At 33.2% G+C, this 19,530-nt stretch overlaps 1 pseudogene; it reads right to left on the bottom strand.

Moving 5' to 3' along the window:
* Window positions 1-4,196: 4,196 nt before the first annotated feature.
* On the bottom strand, window positions 4,197-9,857 carry LOC118051928 (COP9 signalosome complex subunit 2-like; annotated as a pseudogene).
* Between the last annotated feature and the right edge of the window lie 9,673 nt (window positions 9,858-19,530).

Raw genomic sequence — 19,530 nt, 5'->3', positions numbered from 1 at the left:
ATATAAACCCAAAATTTATTTGAAAAAATATACACAAATAATGAATTATTTTTTTAAAAACTAAAAAATAATAATAAAAAAAAATAAAAAAGAACTAGGCTAGGCGCTGATAGGCTTGGTAAGCCAAGCCATCATCGCTTGCCCAATAAAGCAACGTTCCGTATGCAAGTCTTTATTTAAAAAGAAAGGATTTGTTGTTTGTGTCAATAAACAATACATCGCATGAGAAATCCATAATTTGACACTTATGGTGGTTGGGAAAGCGGCATTCTTTGTTTTTTTCATCCAAAATCTCATTTTCAACCCATTTTGACCCAAAACACTTAGAAAACACTCTAAAGATCTTGTTAAACTAATCCATGGCCACCAAAAAGATGATAGACAACCCTAAAACTTGAAATCCACTCGAAACAAAAATTATTTTCAAGCTCATATATGTTGTTTTAGGTGTTTTAAAAGTAATTTGACGACTCCCTTTCTCTCATTCCAACAGAAAAGGACTAAAAAAAATAAAATGAAGTTAGGTACCAAAATATATTGTCTTTAAATTCAAGGGACTGGTTACCTAATATCTAAAAAATATAGGGATTTAAAATAAATGTTTTAACGAAACTTTCAACCCACCATTATATTACTTGAGATTTTAACTTCAGTCCCTACTTTCAATTCAACCCTCCCTCCTAAAACAATATGCAATTGAGGCTAATTTGTGATTCAAAAGGTCAAATCAAGCAAAATAAAAATTTGAGGATCAAAGTGAAAATTACCATAAACAATACACTGCTCCAATCCTGTATTGTAAGAGAATGAACAATAATTCAATCATAGTAAAAAGCTTATGCCTTTTAGTTATATATATATATATATATATATATATATATATATATATATATATATATTGTAACAATAAAAAAGATGGTTCTTTCAGTTTAACATAAAAAAGAAGAAACCAAAAACCAAAAAATTAATCTCTTTTCACCGTCATGGACATACTTTCGACCATATTTTTAAAACTCGGCTCGGCCTGGTGGGTCAACCCAGGACCTAGCAAACCAGGGGTTGGAATTGGGCTGAGTTTATCAAAAAATAAGGAAAGTTAAAAACCCAGTTGACCAGATAAGATCCAGTTAAAAACTCGGTTGTAACTCATTGACTATTTATTTTTTTAATCAAAACGATATCATTTTGATTTATAAAAAAAATCAAGGTTGACCCGGGTGACCCGGTCAAAACTCATGACTCGGACCTTGAGCCGGATCAATCATCGGAGCAGGTTTAAAAACACTACTTTCAACAAGTGAATTTTAGGGATCTTATAAAATTAAAACCTCTGGCGCAAGCTTTTTATTTTTTTTATATATAAAAATTCAAATTAAAAAATCATTACTGTGACTTGATTACTTTACATTTTCAAGAAAAATTTACTTAATTCTCATCTGAGGCATGAGCTGGATAGTAGACCGCATGGATTTAATAACTTTCTCTATTAAATTTTAAGAAGGTTGGTGTAGATGGTAAGAAAGAGATGATTTCATTAAGTCTCTACCTTGTAAAATTACCTTATGCTTTGGCTTTAACACCGAAAGAAAAAGAACATCGCCTTCTTTTCTCTATTTCTATTGAAGTTGATTAAGAATACTGTAAATGAAGAAAAAATGGTTTTGATAAAATTTAAAATTTTTTATTTTTTTATTTTAAATTAATATTTTTAAATTATTTTGCTTCATTGATATCAAAAATAATTTAAAAAAATAAAAAAATATTATTTTAATATATTTTTAAATTAAAATTATTTTAAAAAATAACTGAATTGCTTCACTTTTATATACGCTATAAAAAAAAATTGTTAAAGGAGAAAAAATGGGTTTCAGTTTCAACCTAGCCAGGTCATTGCCTGGCTACGGCTAAGTAGTAATTCATGTGGCTATGAGACATGGTGGCCCCACAGCCCTCAAAGGGCACATGCCTAACCTTTCAACTAACGCCAGCTAATGCCACGTCCAAGCATTTTAGCCATTTTTGTACTACGGCCAAGTCTACCCACACATTTCCTAGCTCTACCGAATACCCTCACCCCCCCCCCCCCCTTCTAATTTCTTGTTCCAAAAAGGATGGAATGTTGTTACCACAAGGGACCCCAAGCTTTCACAAGAAGTTGTTAACAATAAATAAATAAAAAAACTCAAAAAATAAATATTAAATCAAAATATTTGATCTTGTAAAACAATAAATTTACCCATTTGTGTTTACCAAATTTATTTATTAAAATTAATAAAAGATAATAAAAATAGAAACACATACAAAACTGATTGAATAAAATAAAATAAAAATAGTATGTTAGGCCAAACATATTAGAAATATTATTCTAAAATAAATATTTTTTATAAAAAAATCTCATTAGTATAAAATAAAAAAAAATCTTCAAAAATTAAATACAAACAAAATATATATAAAAAAACCTCTATTAAAAAAAAAGCTTGCAAAACTCATGGTCTAAGCCATGAGATCATGATAAATCAATAGAGAAGAAATTGAAAATAACCACAAATTATAAAAAAAAAGTGAAAAAAAATCCCAAACCGCATGAACTTTTCAAACTTGTTACGTATGTCATTAGATCAAAACCACAACAAATAAAAAAATTACAAAAGCTAATTCTCTAACAAATCAAACGTAGAAAGATAAAGCTTGAAAAAAAAAAAAATCAATCACACAACAAATTATGATTAAAATATTCATAATGAAAATCAAAATAAGAAATAAATTAGAGGGCATAAAAAAATTTGAATTGAAAAAAAAAACTTTAACAAAAGAAAAAGAAATCAAAAAAATAAGGATTAAATTGAAAACAATAAAACATAAGCTTTGATTGTAGAATAAAATTGAAAACCAACAAAAATTTAACAAAAGAGCCAAGGAAAAAAAATTAAAAATCAAAAGAGTAAGGACCGAATTGAAAATATATATATATATATATATATATATGAAAAATTATAATTTAAAGAATAAATTGAAAACATAATTTTTTTATAAAAGGAAAAAGGACAAAAAATAATTAATAAAAAATATAGGGACTGAAATTGAAAACTGTAAAAAAAAAAAAAACATTCAGTTTTTTTGAATGAGAGAGAAAAGATAGAAGGAAAAAAACAATCATAAATGATAAATTGCTTATCATTTACCACTAGGAGAATGTCTTGATTTTTTTTTTTAAGGATAAAACCATATTTTTATTGTACTCTAATAAATGAGAAACCAAAAAAAAGCTATTGTTCAACTATTTTATTTTTTGTTACATGAGAGGTAATTAAGTATTTTGATTTTTTAAAAAAGTTTTTAAAAGGAGTAAATAACCCTCAATCAACAGCTCAAGATTTTGTTGACTTCAAAAGATGAAAAAAAATAAAAAAACCTCATAGATCTCCTAACAATCTTCTAATACCCAATGTACCTCTAGAAAATACTAAACTACCCTCGAAACAAAACCTCTTAATTTTTCCATTTTCCCACTCAATAACACAATAATAATATAATAAACTATATCCAGCTGTACTAAAACTCCTCTCTCATGATTCCCAAGAAATAAACAGGCCACCTAGACTCGTCTGGACATCTGGCCGCATCATCAAACCATCTTGGCAGCAAGGTGAGTCGACCATTATAATTGCTGCATGCACTGGGCAGGGTACCGTCAAACTTTCCGCATCTCATCAACCACATATACAGACTATGTCCCCATCCATATCGACTCATCGGAAAGATACCGTGAAAAAGTATATTTCGATGCAGTTCTATAGGCTCCAGGAGAGGCCGTGCCTCAGCTGGAGATCACCATTCCACAGTAATCAAGCGTGTGTTTAGTGCTGGTTGAAATTTTTACTTATTTTTTTATATATATTCTTGGATTGTTTTGATGTGACTATTAAAAATAGATTGTAAAAAATAAATACACTTGAAAATACGGACACCACAAATTATACATCATCTTGCTTGTTAACTGCTTTATCACTTAATATTCATGCCCAAAATGGAAAACAGTACCCAGTTCATCCAAATCTTGAGCACAGGCCGCCTGAGCCTCACAATCCGGCAAATCCATTATAGCTTATGAGATTCTTAAGATCCTCTACTTGGTCCCCAACACCACTGATATACAAATCAAGACCAGCAGCAGCAATGTGATATTACGAAAGGAGTAAACCAATAAACCACCAAATAAATAATAATTAAAAGCTGTACAACTGTCTTATAGCCTGATATGGTGTAAATCTTGAATTTTCCCAGTTTCAAAATTATCAGTAAGCTATAGGTTTATACACTCTCCACTCACATTTTTCTTCAAAATGTATCGTCATTAAAAATAGAACTCATTCGGGGACAAACTGAGGGAAATCACAAAAGAAAAGAAAAGTTTGCTCTTGAATCCACCAAATACTGATACAACCAGAGTGCTTAACTTGAGGGAAATCACACAAACTGCTAAAATCTCAATACACCCGGTTGCTGACAGTTTGGTAAAGAGACCTAAGTTGTGTGTTCCATTTCTCAATGGCGGTATACTTTTTCATTCCCTTTGACCTGCAAGACATTTGACAGTGAGGAGGATGGCTGGCAGAAATAAAAGCCTAACATTTTGTACAACTATAATGAAGATGCAATTACAGCTGCCACGCAAACAGTAAAATAGGACAGAAAGAAAGGAGAAGAACCGTTACCTGTCACCACGCTCTAATAGCCTGTTCACTTGATCAATGTGTCCGTCAATACGATTATCCAATATTAGTGAAACCAGCAATTGTTCTACATCTTTTTCTGGCACATTGAGTTCCTGCCAGTCAACCAGATTTGTAACGGGGAACATAAGTTTATAGGGAATATATAACTAAAAAATTTCAATCAAGTTAAAATTCTCAGTCAATGCTAAAAGGTCCTAAAAAATAACAACAATAAAACATAAACAACAGTATTGCAGTAATTGTGCACACTACTGCAACGATAAGAAGAAACCACTGCCTTCACCTTTGATATGAAAGGAATCCTGATTCTTGTGTAAGGTTTAATAAGCTTAAGCAGAACTTGAGTCCTCACATTCTTCAACAGATCTTCAATATAATTTCTTATAAATGGATCATCCATTATTGTCCTTCTGTTACTCTGAAGAAAGCCCAAGTAGCAGCTTCAATGCAAGCAGAGGGACAACAACAAGGTTTACAACTGCGCAAGGATAATGTTGCCATCAGAGTCCACTAACCATACCTTGAGAATTTTCTCGAACTCCAATATTTCATTTCGTTGATAGGCAGCTATGAGATTTGTCATTGCCAAAATCTCAGGGTCATTTTTATATCTGAAGAGTAATTAACATTAGAGAATGCACAGATGAGCTGGAGAAGAATAAATAAGACCGTATTTTGAAATTTTAGGGTAAAATATACGATGAATGTACTTACGGCTTTGCCTCTTGACCGTCAAAAGGATTAACTTCAGATTCCATCAGCATATTAGCTAGAACCAGGTATCTGTCAACCGTGAAGCTTAGATGGTTAAATGTTTGACAAAATCCATAACAGCAGTTCTCATCCAGGAAGTGATCTCATTGATGATGGACTATTGATGCAATGTAAAGGCAAGACATATATTGTGAGAAAACCACCCAAATGATTACATGTGACATTGATGATGTATATAATCCATTTCTCAATCCACATTTTGTTACTTTATACTTGTATCCAGATGCTGCGAATTAGTTGGCAAGCCATGATAGTGCATCTTGCAAAGTTCTTTTACTCCTCTGGAATTCAGGTGAGTTTTTCTAATTTGTATCTTAAAAGCTTATTTCCAATTGACGTTATTTTTTTCTTTCTTTTTTCCAGGAGGAAGTCCTTCAAATGTCTTGATGCATTTTGTTTCACTCAATAAACCAAATTTTGTTGGTAAACATAGAGCAACAGGATGAAGAGAGCTGGTATAACTGAACCAGCTAAGCTTATAACTGAGACTTTGAGGGAGGGAGAGAGTATGATGACATGACACAATAAAAGAAAAGAAAAGAAAAAAATATTAGAAGAGAAGGCAGACATACTTTAAGCATTGTATGCGTCTCTGGTTCCCTGCTTCATCATAGTTCTTAAAAGCTTCAAAAAAATCTGTTGCTGCCTCAGCCCATTGACGCTCTGCCATATGCATCTTACCTCCACATTCACGGATTATTCCCATGATCCTTGGATGTGGAATTGCTGACTTGATAGCCAGTGCCTTTTGGTATAATTGCTGGAAATGTTTCATGAACAATTACATGATAAATCAAAAGAATCTAATCCTCATGTTAAATCATCATAAAAAAGTATGTTAAGTCAACCAAACAGAAGAAATAAAGTGCATAATGAGAAAATTAGAGAAGCAATATTACCAATAATATGACTCTCAGGCAATCTCGACATCCTTTATTTTTCATTCAAAACAAGCAATATATTTACATGAGAAATCCCTAATGTAAGTTAGTATATAATCCATACAGCCAAAATTGAACTATGTTAACAGAGAAGCCCAGATACAAGCCATGTGTATGTTGAGTTTAGTATCAACACCATAGCTTAAGAAAACATTGTATCCTGTTCTTAAGACTTAACAGTCCTAACAATTTTGTCAATTTGGCACTGCTAAATAATAAAAAACCATAGCATTGTGTTTGAATTCCACAAATACCATGAAATCCTACTCAATCAGGTTAATATACAGGTTGAGGAGTACTTCCATTGCTGTTTTTTCCGACTTCCCTACAAGCTAAACATGCACCTTGAGAAATATTCATTAATGAATTATGAAAGCAGGACATTAGCTCAAAAAAATTACCTGTCCTCTAAGCCCAGTATAAATAAAATTTAAAAATTTCATGTTATCAGCTGAAAAAAATAATGAATTTACTTGTTACATGAACATGGCAGTATATTTCACAAACTTCACAAAAGCATATGGTCAACGAAGCTGGTAGAAGGAAAAAGAAAACAACCCTCAAGGCTAGAAAATAGTTCAAACCTACATGTTCGTTTAAGTGGTATAAAAACCTCACAGAGATTAGAAAAGTGCCATGCAATTATTGCAGTATAGACTATATCATCCAGTTCTAAATACACAAGCAGAAACACAAACTAAATACTGGAAAATCCTTACCTTGAGCTTTTTGTTATTCTTGGTTTCGGTATACATTTGAATCTCAATTGCATACACTTCCAAAAGTTGGCTACCTTTCTTCTGATCATCTGTACCATCTTCTCTTTGACAAGATTTGTGGAGTTCCTTCAGAATCTGTTGTGTACAATGAATCAATTACATAACTAATACTACAGATCAATGAAAAAGGAAAGCTAGAAAATGAAAAAAGACAAGGCACCTTACTCATCCGCCCATATTCACCCATATCAAACCAAAATCTTGCAAAGCTTAAGATTTGTCTTGAACCAAAGTCTCTGTAGAACACAAGAACAATGTAAACAAACATCTTGACATAAAGGGCACTAAGATGATTATGATGAATTCCAACCTCATTTTTTGCCTCTTCAAGGGCCTTCAAAGTGGTCTGATAAAATTCTTGCAGGAGACTGAAGTTCTGACTAGCTGATCCAGAAACAAAGTCCATGATATTGTTTATACATTTCTCACTGTAATTTCGAGTCACTGCTGATTTGATGTATGTTAGCATCTCTCTGTATGCTTCCATCATTTCTTTATATTTCCCCAATCGATAATAAAGCTTAACTGTTTGTTTTAATGCTTTGAATCCCCTGGTAACAAGATGAAGATTTGTTTTATTATCAAACATCGGCTTAAAAAAATAAATAACTCTAGGAAATTAGTGGAGCCGACAAGAAAATATAAAGCAGTCTTTGTCTCATAAGAACAAAGAAACAATTTGAATAGCAGTACATAGTGAAAGGTTAATAACTACTTTCATGACATCTCTCCAACTGAATAAAGTATTTTGAAATATCAAGAGCATTGACAAAATATTAGCAGACAAAGGAAGAGATGTGACTGTCCAGTTATCCATTCATGCCATTTCTCTTAAAAAAAACCCTTTCAACTTCCTCTGAAGTCAATTAGACCGTGGCATATTGAACTGGAATAATTTATTTATATTAAGTGAGAGAGTACATGCACGCATGACATATATGCACCTAAATATCACACTCAGTTAGAAGTAAAACCCACTTGGTCTCTGGATGGAAAGGAGTGTCTCATGTTTTTCTGAATACTACTTGAATGAACTCTCAAAGTGGTTTTCTCTAGAAAAGATAGCTTCAAACCCACAATACCTCTGTACAATTATGTATGGTGAATTAGTTTTAAACAAGTAGGTATTTAGCCAAGTCATCCACTTGTCTGCTAGCTACAGAAAACTCATCCTACACAAAGATTCTCACTTGTAGATAAAAAGTACCAGAAACACCTTAGCTTGATAGGATTTCACTAGTGCAGTTGTAACACCATCCTAGGACAAGATCAACAAAACACAGGACTAAGCTGAATTTTCCACATCACCAAAAGCTCAATTGCAGAAAATGTTTGCCAACTTGATTTGCACATGAGATTCCTCCATCCTTCTAATGATTATTAATTTTATTACAAAATCTGAATTAAAATGCACGGGATAGAGTGAGAGGTAAAATGGAGAGCTATATGCTCAAAATAATTATAGCAGTATCAAGAACATTAAGTAATAGCATTCTGCATATAATATTGAATCTGATTTCATTCACAAGATGGTTCAAAATCATTCACCATTCTGCCTTCTCTGGTTCCATGCTAACTACCTCAGCAAAACCTGCAAGTGCTCCTTCTGGATCTGTTTCAACCAAACCTTCGCATAGAAACAAAATAAAGGAAAAGCAAAATTACAACAGGTACAAAAACCTGATGAGAAAAACTAATAGTTGATTGCATGAAGACTACTATTCACAAGTTAGCAGATAAAGCTACATCGATGTTACCGAATTAAACCTACTAAAGAATATAAATATCATGCAAAAAGTTGTTCAACCAAGAAAACAAATAATAACGAGAAGGTAAAAAAACCACTTGTTTATCTACATAGAGGCTGATGAGACTTTGTGACTATAATTACCCTTTCAGGACTGAAAAATCATTCCGAAACTTCTTTGAGACCCAATTGCTTAATTTAAACACAATAGTACCCAAAGAAACATCCTAAAGGTTATCACTTCAAAAGCACCCAAATTTCTACTAACCTTACCTAGAAAAAATAGATTTTTTGTTTTGTTTAAAATCAAATTCAACCCAAATTTAAGAAAAAAAAAAAAACCAATAATTTGCACAGATAAACTTCAACAAGCATTATCATCCAATATCAATTTCTCGTAAAACCAACGAAACCCATTACTGATTATCAAGAAAAACACTCGATTATGCACCAAATAACAATAACAAATAATAATAAATTAAAGACCCATGCAATAGAAAATATATTAAAAAGGAAAAGAAAGAACCTTTAGAATTGTAGTATTGATTCTCAATATCAACATCCTGTTCCTCAGGCTCTTCGTCTGAGTATTCGAACCCATAATCCTCCATATCTGCATCTGAAAATACATTTGCAACAATTAAAAATAAAAAAAGAACAGAATTTATACATGGGGCTTTGCTAATTAAGTGACTTGGATGATATAAAATTGAAAACGCACCTGAACCCATTATTGATTGAGCAGAAAATTCCAAGTCAGTGTGGTTTTACTGGAAAGAAAGCAAGCAGTTTTGTTAGATTTTTTGAAATCCAGCATAAGGGTACGGGGCTTTTTGTACGTGTTTTACTTTAACACTGATGAGCTCTTTTAAAATATGAGGAGTTAATTATAACGTAATCCCTGTAGTTTTATAAGATTGGAAACGTAGTCCTTGTAGGGTTTCTCATCAATTCCATATTCTTTTATATTTTAATTTATTTTTTATCTTTTAAAAAAAAGAGAGAAGTAAATAAGATGGGGATTTTTTTAATAGGAAATAGGTAATTTTTGAAAGAAAAAAAACTATAGGTTGAGGATGCTTAATCTCATACTACATGTAATAATTAATTAATCCTAATAATAAAGGACCTGGTTATAAGTATCTAAATCTTAGGGATTGGTTTTTAAAGGAATTAATTATAGTTTAGTCCCTATAGTTCACGAAAGGTAATTAATAGTCCAAGTGGTTTCATCATTTAAATATATAATTCCTATGTTCTAGATCCATTTATAATTTCTTTTCAGCCTTTTTATTTTTTTTAAATAAAAAAGAAAGTAAATAATATGAAAAGATTGATGATAACTTTTTAATATAAAATGCTACTAAATTAATCATGAACATTACTAATAAATAATAAAAGGCTATTCAATTAATTTTTACTAGAATAATTTTTTTTTTAATTTTTAAAAATATATAGGTATTGCTAATGTGTTTTCAAGAAGAAAAAAATTAAACTGTGTAGAAAATGATTTGATATGGCTGGATCAACTTGACAAGACTAAAAGTAATCTAAATAAGTAAAAAAAAAAAAAACATAGTTTCACTAAAAATATTTTTCAAGATAACATCTTTTTTAAGACAAATATTGAAAAGATAATATATTGGATCGACCAAGATCAACCTAAGTTAACATGTAAAATTCGTGATCTGAGTCATGAAATTGTGATAACTTCATAGAAAAAAACATATTGAAGTCTAATTCTTAATCAACCAAATATTGAATGATAAAATTAAAAAAATCCATTAAAAAAGACAAAAAACCCGAGTCAACCCATGTTAACTTAACAAATATAAATCATGAGATCAAGATAATCCAATAAAAAAAAATTAAAATAAATTATGAAACTCAATCCTCAATCAATCCAACATTGAATGTTTAAATTAAAAAAAAAAATCAATTAAAAAAAAACTCGAGCCAAACTAATTTAACTTGCCAAGTCCTTAGTTCTAGTCATAAGATTGTGATAATCCCATATAAATAAAATTGAAATAAATTATAAAACTTAATTCATAATAAATTTAAATGGTAAATAATAAAATTAAAAAAAAATTATAATAAATAAAAAATCGAGTTAATTGAGTTAATTTATAAAATTTATGACTCAAGTCATGAGATTTAGAAAACCTCATAAAAAAATAAATTAAAATAAATTATAAAACTCAACTTTTAATAAATCAAATGATTAAATGCTAAATAATAAAATAATAAAATAATAATAATAATAATAAAAACAAAGTGCTCTTTAGTACCATGTGATAATAGAAATACTGATTTCCCTCCTCAATTAATCTAATATAAAAGATAATAATTAAATTGTTTTAATAAACTATATGAACTAAGTTATAAAATATTAAATATATGGAGCTAATTACAACTCAATCCTTGCGGTTTAATAAAATTAATTACTTAATCTATATATATAGTTTTACAAACTATTTATTTAATCCTTAAATATAAATTTCATTATAACTTAGTCCTCTCTTAAAATTTTATGTTCTTATTTTGTTTTTGATGGAGTAGCCAGTTTATATTATTAATAAGAACAAACAACATCCAAAGATAGGATAGAAGAAATCCAAATAGGAGGTTCATCATCCCAAGCCCCATCGCCATGTTTCAAAGAGCAAATGCATGAGCTGCTTAAACCCCCCCCCCAAAAAAAATATATATATATATTGAAAAACAAATCCCAAACTATATAGTACATGTTTGATCATTTAAAATTATTAGAGTATGGTTGTGATTATTTTTTAAAGCACTTTTATTTAAAAATATATTAAAATAATATTTTTTTAAAATTATTTTTAACATTAGCATATTAAAATGATTTGAAAACACCAAAAAAAATATTAATTAAAAACAAAGAAAAAAATAAAAAAATTAAATTTTTTTAAAAGTGATTTGAAATACAAAAACAAACAAGAATGAATACTATGTTTAGTAACATCAGCTAAGGCCATGAGTTTAAAAATGGAGAACAACTTTCAATAAATTATATTAAGTTTTTGTATATCGACCCCTAATTGTTTGGGATTTAAAAGTGAAGGAAATTATTTTATCTACTAATAGCAGGTAAATTGATGTATCTTGAGAATACACCTTGACGACTCATGGTTAACCATGGTTCTGATAGGAGATTTCTATTTAATTTCTATTCTTTTTTGCTTACCTATTTTTCCTTATGAAAAAGAAAAGAAAAGAAAAGAAAAGAAAAAAGAAAGGATTAGATTGTTCCTTGATAGTCATTTTCTTGAAATATCTTCCTCTTGCCATTGTGAACGTGCAATTCAAATTCAATTGCGAATCAACAAAGACCTAAAAGCACTCATGATGCAATTCATATATATGAAGCATCGCTGCCATTTTCTTTGTAGATAAAAATTTTGTAAATATATTAGACTAGTTTGTAAATATACTTAACTTATCGTAACAAGTTTGTAGTTAAAAAATAATGAGCATGAACTGGTTGTTTATTATCATAAAAAGCATGTTAAACAAAAAATATCTTAGAAAAGACTATAATTTATACATATTTAGATTTATAAACTCAAGAAAAAGAAATTTAAATTAATTATGATTAAATTAAAACAAAAAATATACTTACTTGTTGAAACATTTTAAAGTAATGAATCTTTTGTTGTTCTCAATTATGAATTATGTCCTTAAAGTTTTATTGCTTTTCACTTGTATAACTAGAATGTATGCAATATGCCTTCCAAGATTTCAACAGTACCACCTTGGTTTAGATGCACTTCTAAACCAATGTTTTTAAACCAAAGAATATGAAATTAAATATAATATGAACCTAAGCTCTAGATTTGGAAAGAAAATTAAATCACAAAATGAGAATAAAACAATAAAAAATAAAGTGAGTAAGAGTGTGTAAAAATCTAAAAAATTCTTAGTTTAAACTCTTTCTTTACCTTTTTTTTTATAGTAAATTTTGAAAGCTAAAATATTAAAGAATTAATTCTTACCATTATCAAGCATTGATTAGCCATCATAAATGTTGGAACTCAATTTTGACCCTTTGGTTTTTAATTAATTTAATTTTATGGGATTTAAAATGTAAAATTAAAAGATCAAAGATTTATTTCAATGAAAAGTGTGATTTGTCAGCTTGTGTGAAAACTAGGGACTATAATGTCTTTTTGTTATTTTATCTTTATTTTCAAGATAATGATAGTTATCTATTTTTGAATTTTATTCTTAATCAAATTCAAATTAAAAAAAAAAAGAATAAATTTGATTAAAACTTTATTTTCTAATGAGATTTTTGTATTATAAATACAAATCTCCATGTATGAAAAGGAAAAATACCCAGAGGAACTGTTGTAACCCATTTTAGGGTCCCCGCAAAAAAAAAAAAAAAAAAAATAAAATAAAATAAAATAAATAGCCAAAGAAGGTTAGAAAAAATGACAAGAGGCAGAAGCGCTCGGAAAATGGTCAGAAAATTGGTCAAGGAGTATAAAGATACAAAGATTGGATTTTTGACAAAATATTCTTGAAGGATGAGAACCCTATTGAGAAGAAAATTTTGAATTTTTAGGAGAGAAGCCCAAATTTGGATGTTTATGGGTTTAATTGATTTTTTATTGGATTTATAGGGATTTGATTGCAAGAAAATTGATTTTTTAAGTCAATTTGGGCTTTAAATTGAAGAAATTAAAGTTCTGGGGCCAAATTATGATTTTTAGGAATTTATTAAGTCAAATCAGGGGCTTAATTGCATAAATATTGAAGTTTAATGGCCAATTAGGGGTTTAATTGTGAAAATCCGAAACCAGGGACCAATTTGGAAAAGGCGCAAAGATAGGGGGGCTGTTTGGAGTTGATTGAGGGGGCCTAATTGAAGAAATTGGAAGTTTATTGATCAATTGAGGGCTAAATTGCATAATTTAGAGGCCAAGGACCAAAGTGGAAAAGGCGGCCAACTTGGCGGACAAGACCGAAATTGTCAGGGACGCAATTGAAAGGAACAAAAATAATTGGGGGACTGATGTGAACGTTGGCGCATTTCTGGCGCCAAATTTAATTGAAACGGCGCGTTTTCTCCAAAACGACGCCGTTTCATGCGTTTTAAAAAAAAAAAAAAAAAAAAAAAAAAAAAGACCAAACGGTGCCGTTTTGAACGGCACTGTTTCTCTTCTTCTTCCCCCCCGCAGGCGTAGCAGAGGAGAGGAAAACCGGGGTTTTTGTCCCCGCCTCTCTCCTCACGTGCCATGGCCCGACGCCCCACACTTTGGGACCCCCGAAGCCGAAGCCGCTGGCCGACCACCCGCCGCGCCACCGAACCCGAGAGAAGCACCTTGGCAGCGGCGCCTGCCGACCAGCACGCCTTGTTCCCCCATGCATGCCCCGATATTGCCTATAAATAGAGAAGAAGCAGAGTGAGAAGAGGAGGAGGACCGATGGAGTGACCCGAAAAAAAAAAACAACAAAAAACCGAGACAGTTGAGAGAGAGAGGACCGAGAGAGAGAAGGAGAGAGAACGACCCGAATAGAGAGAGAAGAGCAGAAACAAACCAAGAAGAAAGAAACCGAAACCAAAAAAAAACCCAAAACCAAACCAAGAACCGACAGCCACTGAGAACGAAAAAACGAAGGAGAAGGGAGGAGGAAGAATTTTTCGCCACTGAAACAGCAGCAACGCCGCCCTAAACCGCCATCCACGAGCCGCTCCACCGCAGCACCGCCAGCAAGCCACCGTCTCCGCCGCGCCAGGTACGCCATCCTGACCCCCCTGCATTTTATTGTGAGGCCGGCGTGGTTTGGCCTCCTGCATGCAGAATCGTTTCTGCATGCAGGAGGCATGGGGGGAAAATAATTCCCCCCCGTTCATTTCTTTTTTTTCTTTTGGGCCAGACAGGGTCTGGCCCAATGATTTGGGGCTGGGCCGGTCTGGCCCAGATTGCGGGTCTGGGCCGGTCCGGCCCAGAAGACAAGACACTGTTGGGCCGAGTCCGGCCCAACGTCTTTTGGGGCTGGAGTCCGGCCCAATTAATTGGGCCGGCCCAGCCCATTTAATTTAATATATTATATTATTATATTATTATATTATGCATGTGTGTGTATATATTTTTTTTTTTTTTGTTTTTCTAAAAATAAAAAAAAAATATAAAAAAATAAAAAAATTTTGAAAAGTAAAAAAAAAAATATATTGTTGTTCTTGGTATATATTGATTTGTTTTTTTTTATACTATGGGGATATAATTTCAGTATTTAAAAACACCTGTTTTCGTAAAAAAAAAAAAAAATGTTTTGTTTTCATGCATACGGCCAATACACTAGCATGTTTTGAATGTTCTTTTTATAAAAAAAAAAAAAAATATTGGAAGCTTTGAAAATGTGTTTTCGCATAGATTTCTTAAACACAAAAATCATTTTTTTTGCATTTGTGGATTTTACAACCCGTTTGTAAAACTCCAAAGGGTATTGGCCAATATTCCAAAAAATATAAAAATCTTATTTTGGGAGGAGAAGTTGTGATTATTGTTCACCGCTAATGTTTGGATGAAGAAATCCTTAAAAGGACGAACATCCAAAATATTATCGGGAGTAATAAATCAACGCACATGTTTGAAAGAAGCTTTGGCTGCAATCGAGGATATTTCAAAATTATTTTTTTTTTCTCCACGGTTTACGAGCCGTGAAAAGTAAATTTTTTAGGAATTGTGAAATTTTCTTCGTTCTTTATTATTCTCTTTTCCTTGCGATTTACGAGTTGACGGGATTAGAAAACACCAACACCATAGACTATAGAGCAAACCAAACACCAAGCAGCTTACCTTAGGTAGGGCGTATTAGGGGTGCTAGTACCTTCCCTTTACGCAACCAGTCCCTTGCCTTAGAATTTCTGAAAGACCAGTTAGGGTTCCTAGTGACCAAATACTAGGTGGCGACTCCAAAGAACCAAATCCTTAGAACACAACGAAAATCGCCAGCCGATGTCGTGCCTTCATAAAATTTTTTGTACGGGGTGTGACAGAATGGCGACTCCACTGGGGATGTTAGGACTAAGCTTGATTTGTTTGTTTTTGTTTGTTTGTTTATGTTATATGTTATTGGTTTCTTATGATGTTTTGTTTAAAAGCTTTAGCATATATCTTTACATTCTATAATACATGCCATAGTCATGCATCACTTTATTATTATTATTATGTTTTGGAGGGCACACACATGTAACTCTAAGTTTAAGTGGGACTAGCAGGCTTGCCTTATGACTTGAGTCAAGGCTTAAGTTTGTGTAAACCCCAACTCTTTGCTGAGTGTTTAGACTGATAGTGATTGGTACACGTGCCATCCCACTATCTGCTGGACCTCCATATCGCCTTTACGAGGGTGATCACTGGAACAGCAAGAGACCCTCTTTTAGAGACCTAGTAATAAACCTACCCTATGTCTCACGTAAAAGAACTAGAACCTATCCTTAGGGTGTATGTTCCGATATAAATCTTTTGCATCGAAACAAGACTAACCCCCCCATGCATTTTGAATTGCAGGATTTGTGAACGAAATGACCATCACCAAACCTTCCATAGAGTATGGAAAGAATTCTGAACTGTCACAATTGATTGAAGGAGACTGCCTTTAGAAGCGATGCTAAGAAGATGTCGCCAATCAAGAACCTGAATTGCATATTGAATGAGGTGAACAAGTTAACGACTCATTTTCAGAATGTGGATAAAGATGCATTTTTTAGGAAATACGGACGTTTGATGGAAATCGCAAAGGTAGAAGTTTTAAGCCCAGCTGTGCGAGCCTTAGTTCATTTTTGGGATCCAGAATACCGATGTTTCTCTCCTTTGGAAGCGTGGACTTGTGCCCCACGATTGAGGAATATGGATTGTTGACCGAGTTTCCGAATGACCTGTATCGGATTTATTCTCCTTTGAGATCCGACAAGATCATCCCTGAGCTGTCAAAACTGCTCAGAATCTCCAACTTGGAAAAGTTTCTGGAAAAGAATGGCACCGGTTTGAAATGGAGGATGCTAGAGTTGGAAAAGGAGTCAGAAGTAGAAAAAGAGAGATTGATTGCCTTAGGTATATTTGGCCTTGTGTTGTTCCCAAGTCAGACTGGTTTAGTAAGCTTGGAGGCCGCCGCTGCTTATGTGGAGTATGAGAACACACAGATCAATCCAGTGGTTGCTATCTTAGCCGAAACATTTTTGACACTTAACCATTGTAGAAAAGCTGGAAAAGGAGCAATGAGATGCTGCACGCAACTGTTGTATATTTGGATGGTGAGCCATATCGAAACAAAGAAACCTGTTTTCAATAATTTTTGGTGGTTCACTCAAAAAAACCCCTAAAGATTGTGGAAGAAGAAGAATGGGGAGATCTAGACAACCAGGGTTGGGTTGATAAATTGGAAGGATTACCTAATAGCGATTTTAAATGGAGAGCACCATGGGTAACAACAACGAAGGTCCTAATGAGTTGTGGACAAAGGCATTGGGTACCATTGGTGGGGATTACGGGTTATGTGAGTTATGCTCCGACTTAGTGGGTAAGACAATTCGGGGGCATACAGTTTGTTCCCAGAACTATGGGAATTGCTCAATTCTTTGGTCTGTTCAAAGATCCCATGGCAAAAGAAGTTTTGGAGATCATCAAACAAGATTGGAAGCATCTAGTGTTTGGTGGAAATAGAAGGTTTGAGAGATCCAAGTGTGAGCGAAGGATATGTAAAATGGAGAGCCTCAGCTGCTTCAGCCATGCCTTGCGCTATAGAGGAGCCTATTAAGGGAAAAGAGGTTAATATTGAAGATGATTTAGCTGCTTCAGCCATGCCTCGTGTAGAAGTCAAATCTCCTCAAACCATAGAGGAACCCCTCAAAAGAAAGAGGGTTAACGGTTGAATTGAGAAGGCAAAGTGGACAAACTAAGGATAGAGTTGAGCAAGAGCAGAAAGGACAAGGCGACGTTGAAGAATGATGCTAGAAGATGATAAAAGGAGAACATTTCTAGATGAGCAAATACAGTCTAGAGATGCGAAAATAACCAAGCTTGAGTTAAAGTTGGTTGAGGAGAAGATTGCTAGGGAAAGGAGTGAGAAGGAGCTTAAAGGGTTGAGTTTGGATTGGATGCAAAGTTGTTCTGAACTTGAAGCAATGGAGATGGACTTTAGCGATTGCCAAGAAAGTGCAAAATATTACCAAGAAAAATTTGTGCAAGTGCAATTCGAACTAATGGATAGGATTAAGAGGTATAAGGATTTGAATAAAGAAATATATAGAGTTGGAAAGCAAAAGGGGAGGATTCGAGATGATAAAGCGGAGTTAGCAGCCAAGAGGAGTGAGATAAAAGTTGCAAGGATAAAGCTCGACAAAGAACGCGAAAAGTCGAAATATTTGGACGAGAAGCTAGTAGCAACGGAAAAGCACAAGGATCGAATCGACGCCAACAACATTGCTTGAACAGAACAAACATGTTGCTCATAGAAAAAATGACCAAAACCAATGAGCAAATGGATGAAGCTGCTGCACATGCTCGAATTATTAGAATCAATGCACGGAATGTGGAGGAGACATCATTCGCTATCGCCGAAGCCTAGCCGAAACCGATGCCTTTTTAGGGAAGATTGAGAACCGCGGCTTTGCTTTCTTACCTTTGGCTAAGGAGTTTATGGAGGAAAGAGATTAGCATGTTGTATTTTTTAAATGTATTTTTATCCAAGCATTAATGAAAAGGGCGTTGACCCATCTTCTTATGCAAAATCTGTCTCTTGGTGAAATGATTCTAGCAAAACGACTCGAAAGCAGAACTTCTATCAAAGCAATGTGACAAGAGAATGCTTATAATGGGATGGTTATTTTTCGTTCACAATAAAACATGCATGCATCCATCACAATCATACATTTTCTCATACATCTATGCATGCATCTCCAGATCGTGAAAACATAGGTCCCACATCCAGAGTCCACCAAACCCGGTCCAGATCAAGAATGGAAAACGAAGAAAAAAGCTCAGTTAGAGTCACACTACCAGACCGAGTTGAATCCGTGAAAAATGAAAGTTTCCCGGTTGACCGATCTGCTTGAGCAACTTTTAAAAGCCAAGAATGGGGAGGGAACATCTACCCAACCACCTATAGGAGCACCGTCGGCCCCTGTCCCGGGGGCTATCTCAGAATATGGGGGCAGATTTAGCAACGGGGCAGCACTTTACACCTGTTATTCCCATTCAGCCCCTCAAGCTCATATCACTGTAGATTTAACAGCCGAGGGCCTTCCGATAATAGGTCCACGGGTTTTGTGAATGATGACAAGATATCAGCATTAGAAGAAAGGTTAAGAGCAGTCGAGGGAAATGATTGGTTTGACCCCCTGCGAACGTCGGGAAATATGCTTGGTACCTAACCTCACGGTACCAAAAGATTTTAGGATACCAGAGTTTATAAGGTATACTGGGTTGGAATGCCCAAACACACACCTTCGATCTTATTGCAACAAGATGGCTGAAGTAATTCATGACGATAAGTTAATGATCTACTTTTTCCAAGAC

The sequence above is a fragment of the Populus alba genome, chromosome 1, assembly GCF_005239225.2.
Source record: "Populus alba chromosome 1, ASM523922v2, whole genome shotgun sequence".
Classification (NCBI taxonomy): Eukaryota; Viridiplantae; Streptophyta; class Magnoliopsida; order Malpighiales; family Salicaceae; genus Populus; species Populus alba.
Note: the sequence above shows the minus strand (reverse complement) of the source record. Positions and strands in the feature narration are given on the sequence as shown.